The 13,246-nt window shown below is 50.8% G+C and overlaps 1 protein-coding gene across 2 annotated transcripts in view; it reads left to right on the forward strand.

The window, feature by feature from the left end:
• Positions 1-13,246, forward strand: part of LOC142580117 (adenylate cyclase CyaB) — a 189,527-nt gene that overhangs the window by 21,643 nt on the left and 154,638 nt on the right. The window contains exon 2 of one of the 2 annotated variants that reach the window (XM_075690933.1): positions 12,676-12,912. The exons of the other annotated variant lie outside the window; for it this stretch is intronic. The gene's annotated coding sequence lies outside the window, so the exon portion shown is untranslated. The remainder of the gene's footprint in view (positions 1-12,675; positions 12,913-13,246) is intronic. 2 annotated transcript variants of the gene reach the window in all.

The raw sequence follows: 13,246 nt of genomic DNA on the forward strand, positions 1-13,246 counted from the left end.
GCAGTCATGGAGGCATTACGGAATCAGGATGTAGACGAGCCGTATGTAAAAACACTGAAAGATATCTATTGCGGCTCCACAGCCACCGTAGTCCTCCATAAAGAAAGCAAAATGCCAATAAAGAAAGGTGTTAGGCAGCGAGATGCGATCTCTCCAATGCTTTTCACAGCATGTTCACAGGAGGTATTTAGGGACCTGGATTGGGAAGAATTGGGGATAAGAGTTAATGGAGAACACCTTAGTAACTTGCGATTCGCTGATGACATTGCTTTGCTTAGTAACTTAGGGGACCAATTGCAATGCATGCTCACTGACCTGGAGAGGCAGAGCAGAAGGGTCGGTATAAAAATTAATCTGCAGAAAACCAAAGTAATGTTTAACAGTCTCGGAAGAGAACAGCAGTTTACGATAGGTAGCGAGGCACTGGAAGTGGTAAGGGAATACATCTACTTAGGGCAGGTAGTGACCGTGGATCCGGATCATGAGACTAAAATAATCAGAAGAATAAGAATGGGCTGGGAGTGCGTTTGGAAGATATTCTCAGATCATGAACAGCAGGTTGCCATTATTCCTCAAGAGAAAAGCGTATAGCAACTGTGTCTTACCGGTACTCACGTATGGGGCATAAACCCGGAGGCTTACGAAAAGGGTTCTACTTAAATTGAGGACGACGCAACGAGCTATGGAAAGAAGAATGATAGGTGTAACGTTAAGGGATAAGAAAAGGGCAGGTTGGGGGGAGGGAACAAATGCGAGTTAATGGCATCTTTGTTGAAATCAAGAAAAATAAATGGACATGGACAGGACATGTAATGAGGAGGAAAGATAACCGATGGTCATTAAGGGTTACGGACTGGATTCCAAGGGAAGGGAAGCGTAGCAGGGGCGGCAGAAGGTTAGGTGGGCGGATGAGATTAAGGAGTTTGCAGGGACAACATGGACGGGGTAGTTGGAGCAGTATGGGAGAGGCCTTTTTCCTGCAGTGGGCGTAACCAGGCTGCTGCTGCTGCTGCTGCTGCTGCTGCTGATGATGATAGATGTCCTCAAGTACTTTTCGCGGACTTCACTCACCGCTTTCTCTCCATTGTCATCTGTTACACTACTCGCTTCTGCTAGACACAACACAAATACGCAAGGACCTTAATGAAGTATCAGTTAAACGCTAGTTGGCATGCTGTCGATGTACATTTCCACTGATCACCGGGATAGGAGCGTGGTCCTGTCTTTGGCGACATTATCGGTCTACAGCCTCGCTCAACAACACCGCTCGTTACTCATCACTTTTTTTTTGTGGATAGGAGCACACTGTATTTCCTCTGAATATACTTTCAGTTTTAGGTGTGACCTTGCGCGCCCGCTTATTGTGTTACGCTGACGGCGGCCGTTTTCGTCAGGCTGCCGCTTCATTTTGAGCTTCACCGTCAGCAGAGAGCACAGAAAGCTGTCTTCACAAATAAAAACCACTGGGATTCGTGCATTCTGCATTTGGGAGCTGGGCACGCTAACCATTACGGTAACCATTACGTCACCACCTACGCTACCACCACAGCGTATTTGTAATCCACAGACCCTGCCACTAAGGAATACGCGGCGATGTAGGACCGATGAATAAGTGATTGCCAAGATATGTTTTCAGTAAACCTTTATTACCAACAACTGCGGGTGCCTATACTACTGCAAAGGACGGATGCTGGGCAGTGACTCCAAGAATTTGCTCGCCACTCACACATCTACACTGGAATTCAACTGGCTTCACCAACTCTCGCTTATATTCTCTCGACCCTTAACTGCGGCTTCTCCTGCCACCCGGACTCCAGCTTTTTCTCTCTTTGTTCCTCGCTCTTTCCCAATGTGCTGAGACCTGCTTGCACCGATGCTTACTCCTTTTCTTCAATAAAAACGCATTAATTAATTAATATAATATATTAATTAATTAATTCCAAAGTTGCTGCAGAAAATAGCGTGTCTTCATCTCCATATCCACCTGGACTCTCCCATTACAAAACAATTTTGCTCTGTTGCAAATGACTGGACGTCAGATATACAATTTTCTAGGAATGGCCAGCGGCGCGGCGTGCAATTTTTGGTGGGTGACGAGACAGCATGGAACACGTTCTCTGCCACTTCCACACTTAGCGCTCTGCTCCGTGAACTTCTATTAGCCGCTAGGGCGAAGCACGAAATCAAAGAAACCTAGCTGGGCTGGTCGCGGGTAGCTCTTATCGAATTGGGTGATGCGTCTATTTAAAATATACATTTCTTCTCTAAGCCTAAATGACAGCGACATAGCAGATGTGAGTTACGATAGCTGGTTAGTTTGGACTAACGACGCTTTTCACACAGCAATTTCGTCTTATACGTGTCTGCGAATGGGAGTGAAAGGTAGGAGGGTAACACGCCTTCCTGAAATGAAACATTCGGAATCACTCTTTGTTTGACGGTTGGACATATGACAAGGGCCCACGATACGAACCACCTGCGAGTTGGTATCAGCATGCAAAGGGAGAACTCAGATGAAACGTTGTCAACAGGATAGGCTTTGAATAATCGTATACGGATATCTTCATTGAAATTCTTTACCATGTTGTGAAAGCCGACTAATAATAATATAAATTTTCTGTGTTATTAAGACCTGCTGTTAATACAAGGTTGCTGTCCTTCACGGCCTGCTCAATTAAGAAGTAAGCTATGAAAAATAAATTGTTGCGGTATATATGTAAACGCACACGCAACAAAAGTCCTAGTCCATTTCCCAGTATTCACTCAATGAAGATGTAGCACGTCTCTACTGCCACGTCCCAGTGATAAGAAGAACAAAACATTGCAAAAAGAGTGAGTCACGAATATAACTCACTATAAGGTAAGCTTGCGCTGGATGAAGATGTAGACAGTTGGGCAGCAGTGCACTACTACTCGACCGGACTCGACCAGCGTGCTATCGCGCCTTTGGGCGCCTGCAGTGCACCGTGTGTCAGCCCCACAACAGTGATTGGACGTCACGTGGCCGGAGCTACTCTTCCGCGACTGTGCAAGAACGGGCTAGTGCCAAACCACAGCATAAAACCGTCAAAGGAGCGAACAACTGTCACACTTCGGCAGCAGAGCACTACAGAGCCCCATCTAAATATTGCCACTGCTTTTGCAGCCCGCAATCGGAATCGACCAGCGTGCTATCACGCCATTGGACGCCTGCAGTGCTGCGTGTGTCAGCACCACAAGTGATTGGACGTCACGTGGCCGGATATACTCTTCTGCGACTGCGCAAGGAACGGACGAGTGCCAAACCACACCATAAAAGCGTCAACGGAGCGAACATCTGTCACACTTCGGCAGCAGTGCACTACGGAGCCACATCTAAATATTGCCTCTGCTTTTGCAGCCCGCGACCGGAATCGACCAGCGTGCTATCGCGCCATTGGATGCCTGCAGTGCTGCGTGTGTCAGCACCACAACAGTGATTGGACGTCACGTGGCCGGATCTACTCTTCTGCGACTGCGCAAGGAACGGACGAGTGCCAAACCACACCATAAAACCGTCAAAGGAGCGAGAATGTGTCACTCTTTGGCACCAGTGCACTACGGAGCCACATCTAAATATTGCCACTGCTTTTGCAGCCCGCAACCGGACTCGACCAGCGTGCTATCGCGCCATTGGATGCCTGCAGTGCTGCGTGTGTCAGCACCACAACATTGATTGGACGTCACGTGGCCGGATCTACTCTTCTGCGACTGCACAAGGAACGGACGAGTGCCAAACCACGCCATAAAACCGTCAAAGGAGCGAGAATGTGTCACTCTTTGGCACCAGTGCACTACGGAGCCACATCTAAATATTGCCACTGCTTTTGCAGCCCGCAACCGGACTCGACCAGCGTGCTATCGCGCCATTGGATGCCTGCAGTGCTGCGTGTGTCAGCACCACAACAGTGATTGGACGTCACGTGGCCGGATCTACTCTTCTGCGACTGCACAAGGAACGGACGAGTGCCAAACCACGCCATAAAACCGTCAAAGGAGCGAGAATGTGTCACTCTTTGGCACCAGTGCACTACGGAGCCACATCTAAATATTGCCACTGCTTTTGCAGCCCGCAACCGGACTCGACCAGCGTGCTATCGCGCCATTGGATGCCTGCAGTGCTGCGTGTGTCAGCACCACAACAGTGATTGGACGTCACGTGGCCGGATCTACTCTTCTGCGACTGCACATGGAACGGACGAGTGCCAAACCACACCATAAAATCGTCAAAGGAGCGAACATCTGTCACACTTCGGCAGCAGTGCACTACGAAGCCACATCTAAATATTGCCACTGCTTTTGCAGCCCGCGACCGGAATCGACCAGCGTGCTATCGCGCCATTGGACGCCTGCAGTGCTGCGTGTATCAGCACCACAACATTGATTGGACGTCACGTCGCCGGATCTACTCTTCTGCGACTGCGCAAGGAACGGACGAGTGCCAAACCACACCATAAAACCGTCAAAGGAGCGAGAATGTGTCACTCTTTGGCACCAGTGCACTACGGAGCCACATCTAAATATTGCCACTGCTTTTGCAGCCCGCAACCGGACTCGACCAGCGTGCTATCGCACCATTGGATGCCTGCAGTGCTGCGTGTGTCAGCACCACAACATTGATTGGACGTCACGTGGCCGGATCTACTCTTCTGCGACTGCACAAGGAACGGACGAGTGCCAAACCACGCCATAAAACCGTCAAAGGAGCGAGAATGTGTCACTCTTTGGCACCAGTGCTCTACGGAGCCACATCTAAATATTGCCACTGCTTTTGCAGCCCGCAACCGGACTCGACCAGCGTGCTATCGCGCCATTGGATGCCTGCAGTGCTGCGTGTGTCAGCACCACAACAGTGATTGGACGTCACGTGGCCGGACCTACTCTTCTGCGACTGCACATGGAACGGACGAGTGCCAAACCACACCATAAAATCGTCAAAGGAGCGAACATCTGTCACACTTCGGCAGCAGTGCACTACGAAGCCACATCTAAATATTGCCACTGCTTTTGCAGCCCGCGACCGGAATCGACCAGCGTGCTATCGCGCCATTGGACGCCTGTAGTGCTGCGTGTATCAGCACCACAACATTGATTGGACGTCACGTGGCCGGATCTACTCTTCTGCGACTGCGCAAGGAACGGACGAGTGCCAAACCACACCATAAAACCGTCAAAGGAGCGAGAATGTGTCACTCTTTGGCACCAGTGCACTACGGAGCCACATCTAAATATTGCCACTGCTTTTGCAGCCCGCAACCGGACTCGACCAGCGTGCTATCGCACCATTGGATGCCTGCAGTGCTGCGTGTGTCAGCACCACAACATTGATTGGACGTCACGTGGCCGGATCTACTCTTCTGCGACTGCACAAGGAACGGACGAGTGCCAAACCACGCCATAAAACCGTCAAAGGAGCGAGAATGTGTCACTCTTTGGCACCAGTGCACTACGGAGCCACATCTAAATATTGCCACTGCTTTTGCAGCCCGCAACCGGACTCGACCAGCGTGCTATCGCGCCATTGGATGCCTGCAGTGCTGCGTGTGTCAGCACCACAACAGTGATTGGACGTCACGTGGCCGGATCTACTCTTCTGCGACTGCACATGGAACGGACGAGTGCCAAACCACACCATAAAATCGTCAAAGGAGCGAACATCTGTCACACTTCGGCAGCAGTGCACTACGAAGCCACATCTAAATATTGCCACTGCTTTTGCAGCCCGCGACCGGAATCGACCAGCGTGCTATCGCGCCATTGGACGCCTGCAGTGCTGCGTGTATCAGCACCACAACAGTGACTGGACGTCACGTGGCCAGAGCTACTGTTCTGCGACTGCCCAAGAAACGGACGAGTGCAACACCACAGCATAAAACCGTCAACGGAGCGAGCATCTGTCACGATTTGGCAGCAGTGCACTACAGAGCCCCATCTAAATATTGCCACTGCTTTTGCAGCCCGCAACCGGAATCGACCAGCGTGCTATCACGCCATTGGACGCCTGCAGTGCTGCGTGTGTCAGCACCACAAGTGATTGGACGTCACGTGGCCGGATATACTCTTCTGCGACTGCGCAAGGAACGGACGAGTGCCAAACCACACCATAAAAGCGTCAACGGAGCGAACATCTGTCACACTTCGGCAGCAGTGCACTACGGAGCCACATCTAAATATTGCCTCTGCTTTTGCAGCCCGCGACCGGAATCGACCAGCGTGCTATCGCGCCATTGGACGCCTGCAGTGCTGCGTGTGTCAGCGCCACAACAGTGATTGGACGTCACGTGGCCGGAGCTACTCTTCTGCGACTGCCCAAGAAACGGACGAGTGCCAAACCACAGCATAAAACCGGCAACGGAGCGAGCATCTGTCACGATTTGGCAGCAGTGCACTACGGAGCCACATCTAAATATTGCCACTGCTTTTGCAGCCCGCGACTGGATTCGACCAGCGTGCTCACCCGTTCCAGTCCCTAGTTGAACCCTCTCGGGGACCCCCTTAGGCACCTCCTCGCCCCAAACCGCTGACGTTCCCATGGTCGTGGATGCGAGCCACTCGGGTAACCCAGCCAAAAGAAAGGCCGTTCCCAGCATGCGCGAAAATGTACAGGCTAAAGCGAAGTCCGAGGTGAAAGAAATGTTGAATTCCGTCTGCTTCGAGATCAAGAAGATTAACGAACGACTCTTTGCAGTGGATCAACGACTCTTGGTCGTGGATCAGAAGTCAGACGCTCAAAACGTCAAAATTCAATGCTTAGGAAACAGAATGCCAGAAATAAGAGTACAAGGTGCAGGAAATGAACATCAGGACGTCGACCCGCGTACGTCCCGTTTACTTCCCGGATGGCGCGTCGGTACCTACGCCGCCACCGGTGCACATCCCCGGACCGATTAGTAGAACCATCTCCCTCGAGACCCTATTAGCAACGCCGGAAGGCGCTCTATACAGCAAGGATGGGACCACGCTAACCAATTTAGGATTTGGCAGTGGAACTGCAGGGGACTCCACCATAAAAGATGCACCCTGCGGCAGTTTGTTCGCAATCACAAAGAAAAGCCACATGTTATATTGTTGGAAGAAACGATGACTGATCAGGTTTCACTCCAGGGATGCAAAGCTCTTGCTCTCCGTGGGGACGGCAGACGAATCTGCACATTAGTCAGCAGCAAGTTCACCTTCATCGCACACGATGTAGGGGTCCTGCCTAGCAAGATGGAGACCTCCCTAGTAGATGTCATCCCAAGTCAATCCAACATCTCCAGCATTTTTATACTTAACGTATACAGCATCCCGAGCGTTCTCAGACAACGTTTCAAAACCATCATCATCATCACTAGCGCAACGAAACTTGCCGGAAGCTCTCCACTGGTTGTGGCCGGCGATTTTAACGCCCCTTTTCACGCGTGGAACTACACGGACGACACGGTCAAGGGCAGAAGCCTGCGGCAGGAGGCGGGAGATGCGGGACTGTCTCTATTGACGGACACAGCCTTTCCCACCAGACGCGGCACCTCCGTGACCAGGGGCTTTGTCCCGGATCTCGCCTTTGCTAAAAACGTTGGCTCAGCCGTGTAGTCCAATCTGCTCATAGACCTCGGTAGCGATCATTACATCACGGCCACCAGCTTACAAGAGGAGCAGAAAAGAGAGAAGGGCTTCTCGGTTCCTGACTGGGACAAATTTCGTGAGGTTCGCAAGGCTTGCGCTGCCCGTGGAGAAAAGCCGGAGAGTCTCGTCCAGTGGTTTGCACTAATTCTGCAAGATGTCTGCTCTACCAGCAAAACGATAGAGACGGATCTACAGACAGACAAAATGGATAGCAGGCTAGCACACTTTCTCAAGGCCAAGCAATCACTTCTCGAGAGGTGGAAAAACCAACGGTCGAATCGCAAGCTCAGAAAAAAGATAGTCGAGACCAACAAGCAGATCGGCGAGCACTGCCAAGCCCTGTCTAGCCAGCACTGGGACGAATTTGCAATTCAATCGACCGGCAGATGCGCACGGGAGGCAAGTGGAATCTTCTCAAACACTTGCTTGACGACTCCGGCACCAAGTCAAACCAGAGAAGTGTCCTCGCTAAAGCGCTCCACGAAGCCAAGAAGTCGTCTTCCGAAGAGGACGTGCTGGAGATGCTAGCTAAGAAGTACCTGCCGCTCAAAGCTGTGGCCGATGAGGCGGCATACCCATTATACAAAGGGAAGCCGAACTCCGCGTTGGACGCGCCTTTCAAAGTCAGTGAAATCCGCCGCGCCCTACACGACCTCAATGGTAGGTCAGCACCCGGCCCGGATCACATTAACAACAAGGCTCCCAGAAACCTAGAGGACACATCGATCTAGTTTCTCACAGATGAGATGAATCGGATTGGGGAGGAGGGAATTGTACCGGAATAATGAAAGTTGGCGAAGGTCATATTCATCCCAAAACCCGGTAAACCGCCGAGCTTGGGCAACCTCCGCCCCATCTCACTGACGTCATGTGTAGGGAAGGTGGCCGAGCACGCCATCCATAACAGAATTCCCGAGTATATCGAGACCAACGAGCTTTTCCTTCACAACGTGGTAAGTTTCAGGCCAGGCCTCTCCACCCAGGACGTCATGAAGCTTATCAAGATCCAAATCCTGGAACTCTGCACTCGGGACACGAGAGCCATCCTTGGTTTGGACCTGGAGAAGGCCTTTGATAACATCCGTCACGAGTTCGTTTTCGACGCCATTGCCAAACTCGACCTAGGCTCGTCCTTCCATGCCTTCGCCAGGTCTTTCTTGAGCAAACGATGCGCCATCCACAACGCTAGAGATTTGGAATCAGAGAAAATGGAGCTGAGCAGGGGAGGCACGCTCCAGGGGTAAGTCATCTCACCGCTCTTCTTCAACATCGAAATGGTCGACCTCTCGAGATACCTAGGCAAAGTCCAGGGCGTCGGCCACACGATCTACGCGGACGACATCACTGTCTGGTGCGTGGGTAGCAGTGACGAACAAGTCGAAGCCGCTCTCCAGGAAGCTGTCGACATTACAGAGCGCATTCTAACAGACACAGGACTCCGGTGCTCGCCAAAGAAATCGGAGCTCCTTCTCTACAGGCCAACTAGAAAGGGCCGCAAGACACAGAAGTGGGAACCCCCACTGAAATCGAGATTAATCTCTACACCAAGTGCGGAGATCCGATTCCCAAAGTCACGTCCATTCGAATCTTGGGAATGACACTCGAAGGGGCGGGCCACAAATAGCATGACCATTCACAAACTAGCAAAGAAGACGGATAGCGTCATCGGTCTAATCAAGAGGGTAGCTAACAGAAGGAGAGGCCTGAGCGAAGAGAATCTGACAAGGCTTGTCCACGCTTTCTTGTCATGCCATTTCACGTACGTAGCGGCCATGCACGTGTGGAGGAGGGCCGAGTGAGACAAGCTAAATGCCATGAAAAGGTGGGGGATCAGAGCGTGCTCGGACTACCAAACTACACACGAACCGACCGAATCCTGCAGTTGGGTATTCATAATACCCTGGAAGAAATTCCAGAAGCACAAGAAAGGGCACAGATTCCCAGACTCTCCGGCAGCAGGACGGGCAGACGACTCCTAAGAGACATGGGCGTCCCCCCGGCGACTGTCGAAGATGCCTACCAGGGCCTTCCGAAAGAGCAGAAAGACAACGTCCTCATATCCCCCGCCCCGCGCAATATGCATCCCCTGCGCAACGTAGAAAGAAGGAAGGCCAGGATGGTGGCGCTCCTACGCCGCGTGACAGAACTCCCTGGTGGCAGCTGCTTCGTTGACGTGGCCCTGTATGGCAACAGCAACAATTTCACGGTAGTGTCGATCAACCACAGGGGTTCGACCGTTAACGTCGCTTCGGTACGAAGCACGTCGCGTGCGGCCGAGCAAGTGGCCATTGCCTTGGCCCTCTTGGACGACAAACATGCCAATATCTTCAGCGACTCCAGGCCAGCCATCCGCGCCTTCAGCGTTGGCGCCGTGTGTAAGGAAGCCTGTCGCATCCTCGACGGCAAAAGCATCGCCATTCACACTCTAACGTGGTTCCCCGCTCACATGGAAACCATAATGGGAGGCCCCACAAACCTCAACGATATGGCCCACTCCAAGGCGCGAGGTCTCGCTTTCCGCGGCCATGGAGAACTCCACAGCCGGCCCGCAGTGGTGGAGAACAGAGATCAATCGACCACATACAATGAAATTGCGCAGCACTTTTATCTCAGCAGGAGATACTTTCCCCTTCTTCAGAAGAAGTTAAATAGAGCGCAGGCATTGATTGACCCTAAGATTATTGCAAACAGGCTCGTATCCCAGCCCGGCTTTTTTCCACAAGCTTTATCCCGACGCTTATGCCACTAGTTCTTGCAGGCACTGCAATGACTTCGCTAGCCTAGACCATATGCTCTGGCGTTGCCCCTCATTACGAGGCACAGAACAAATCAATGAGGACAAGTGGCTCTCCGCCATCAAGAGCCCCGATGCCGGGGCGCAACTATGGGCTGTCCAGAGGGCCCACGATGCGGCGTTCGGGCACGGCCTGATTGTCCCAACGTAGGAGCGGCCCGCAGCGCGCTGAGTCGCGTACCTCAGGACCTTCATTAAAGTTTTCCGTCCATCCATCCATACATCCATACATCCATGCATCCATACATCCATGCATCCATCCATCCATCCATCCATCCATGCATCCATCCATCCATCCATCGCGCCTTTCGACGCCTGCAGTGCTGCGTGTGTCAGCACCACAACAGTGATTGGACGTCACGTGGCCGGATCTACTCTTCTGCGACTGCGCAAGGAACGGACGAGTGCCAAACCACACCATAAAACCGTCAACGGAGCGAACATCTGTCACTCTTCGGCAGCAGTGCACTACGGAGGCACATCTAAATATTGCCTCTACTTTTGTTGCCCGCGGCCGGAATCGACCAGCGTGCTATCGCGCCATTGGACGCCTGCAGTGCTGCGTGTGTCAGCACTGCAACAGTGATGGACGTCAGGCAGCCGGAGCTACTCTTCTGCGACTGCGCCAGGAACGGACGAGTGCCAAACCATAGCATAAAACCGTCAATGGAGCGAACATCTGTCACACTTCGGCAGCAGTGCACTACGGAGCCACATCTAAATATTGCCTTTGCTTTTGCAAGTGAGCGGTACACACTTATTAAGCCAATATAGTCATAGAATATGAGCACTGCTGCCCTACCCGTCAGTCTTCTTTTACCTGTTTGATTCCTGTTGCTTGTATTTTTAGTGCATTGATGTACCGTTTTGTTGTGCAATGTCGAAGGAGGCTGAGACCATTTAAAATTTGAGGCAGGAGCTCAGGTAAGACTTGAGGAGTATTAAGGACAAGTTTCAAGAAGTCGCCGAGTTGAAAGCAGAAATACAGCAGGTTCTAAACATAAGCCAGGATCTACGCGATGAGAATGCCAAGCTATCGTGCCGGATTGAGGAACTAGAAGAATATCAACGCTGAAATAACGTTGAGATAAAGGGCATCCCAATTAAAAGCGAACCAGTAAGCATTGTGTCGCAAATTGGCGAGCTGATTAAAGAAAAGGTCTCAGAGGCCGATATAGATATCTGCCACCAAGTGCCTACTGCACGACATGATGAAGCAAATATTATTGTTCGATTTGTGCGCAGAACCAAGAGGAATGCATTTCTTAGCAAAGCCAAAAAATAAGAACAGAATAGATACAAAGGCGCTTGGCTTTCAATCATCCTCAAAGGTGTTCGTAAACGAACACCTCACACGGTATGGCAAGCGACTTCTTGGTGCCGCAGTAGAAAGGAAGAAGTAATTGCGGTGGCAGTTCGTATGGCCTGCTGGCGGCAAGGTGTTCGTTCGCAACGATGAAAACTCGCCAGCCGTTAGAATCTCCAGTATGGAAGTTGTCTATCAGATGAGCGTGAGCGCCATGACTCTCTCCTCTCTACTTTCTAAGTAAAATTAGTTTAATTGTATTAACTGCACTTACTATGAGATTCATTCGTTCAATAAATTAATCCTTAATACCAGTAATGTGTTAAAATTTTTTTTTCTTAATCTTTTGCAGCATAAAAGACAAAGGACAAACTGAATTGCTTGTTAGCGTCAATCGCGCACAATTTTGATATCGTATTGTACTATGAAACAATGAATATTGTGAACGATAATACCACGTACTGGGAAAATTACATATAATATGGTTTAGTAAGAACAAAGTGCGGAGGAGGTGGCGTGGCTGTCTATGTTCAGGTGTGCCTTATACATGAGGTAATCCCATAATTTTCCCTTGTAACGAAGAATGCAGAAAGTGTAATGGTACGCCTTGAATACGTCACAGCTGTGGTTATGTATCGCCCGCCGTTGGGAAAGAAACTGACGTTCTTCGATTTCCTAGAACAGGTTCTACATTTCCTGAGCCATTCGCCGTCTCCCCTTTATTATAATGAGCGATCTAACTGTAGATATGTCGGATGAGGTATCATCAAGACAGCTTACTGGGTTAATGAATTCGTTCATGTGCACAAACGTAATCTCAGAACCCACCAGGCTCACGGCGTAAACGGCGACTTGATATATGCATAACCAATATGGCAGCAAGGGTTGCGGCAGCGAGCAAGCGACTAATTCCATCCCGATACTGCGTAAAGGTTGCAATTCACGCCTGCAGTTATCGACGCCCTGGTGGATTCAAGCGGCATCTACTGGAGTGACGTAATCTGCCGATTCACGTCACAACTCGCGCCCGCTGTTCTCTACATTGTCGTGAAGTCAAGCGACGTCTGCCGGAGTGACCGTATCTACCGGATCGCCTACAAAAGAGGGTGTCCGTGCGCCAGCCCGTCCCTTGGCAGCAAGCGTTGCGGCAGCGAGCAAGCAACTAACCCCACCCCGATACTTCGTACAGGTTTGTCTCTTATAAACTTGTGCATTTCCTAATCCATCTTTGCCGCTGCCTTGTTGCCACAAGTGTTTGTTTGAAGATGCCGTCGTGTGCTGAGCCAGCGAAAGAAATAGCAACACTACATGCCGAAATGAAAGCAATGCAAGAGAGTCTTAGCATGTTTGATGGACTGTATGAATCTGTGAAAGTACAGAATGAGATCATATTGAAGGAAAATAGGTTGTTGAAGGATGAAAACACCAAGCTGTCTCAACGTCTCATGTCTCTAGAGCAGTATTCTCGCCTGAACAGCGTTGAAGTAAAAGGCATTCCCGTCACGGAAGGTGAAACTGCCTGG

Source organism: Dermacentor variabilis, chromosome 4 (assembly GCF_050947875.1).
Source record: "Dermacentor variabilis isolate Ectoservices chromosome 4, ASM5094787v1, whole genome shotgun sequence".
In the NCBI taxonomy this organism is placed as follows: domain Eukaryota; kingdom Metazoa; phylum Arthropoda; class Arachnida; order Ixodida; family Ixodidae; genus Dermacentor; species Dermacentor variabilis.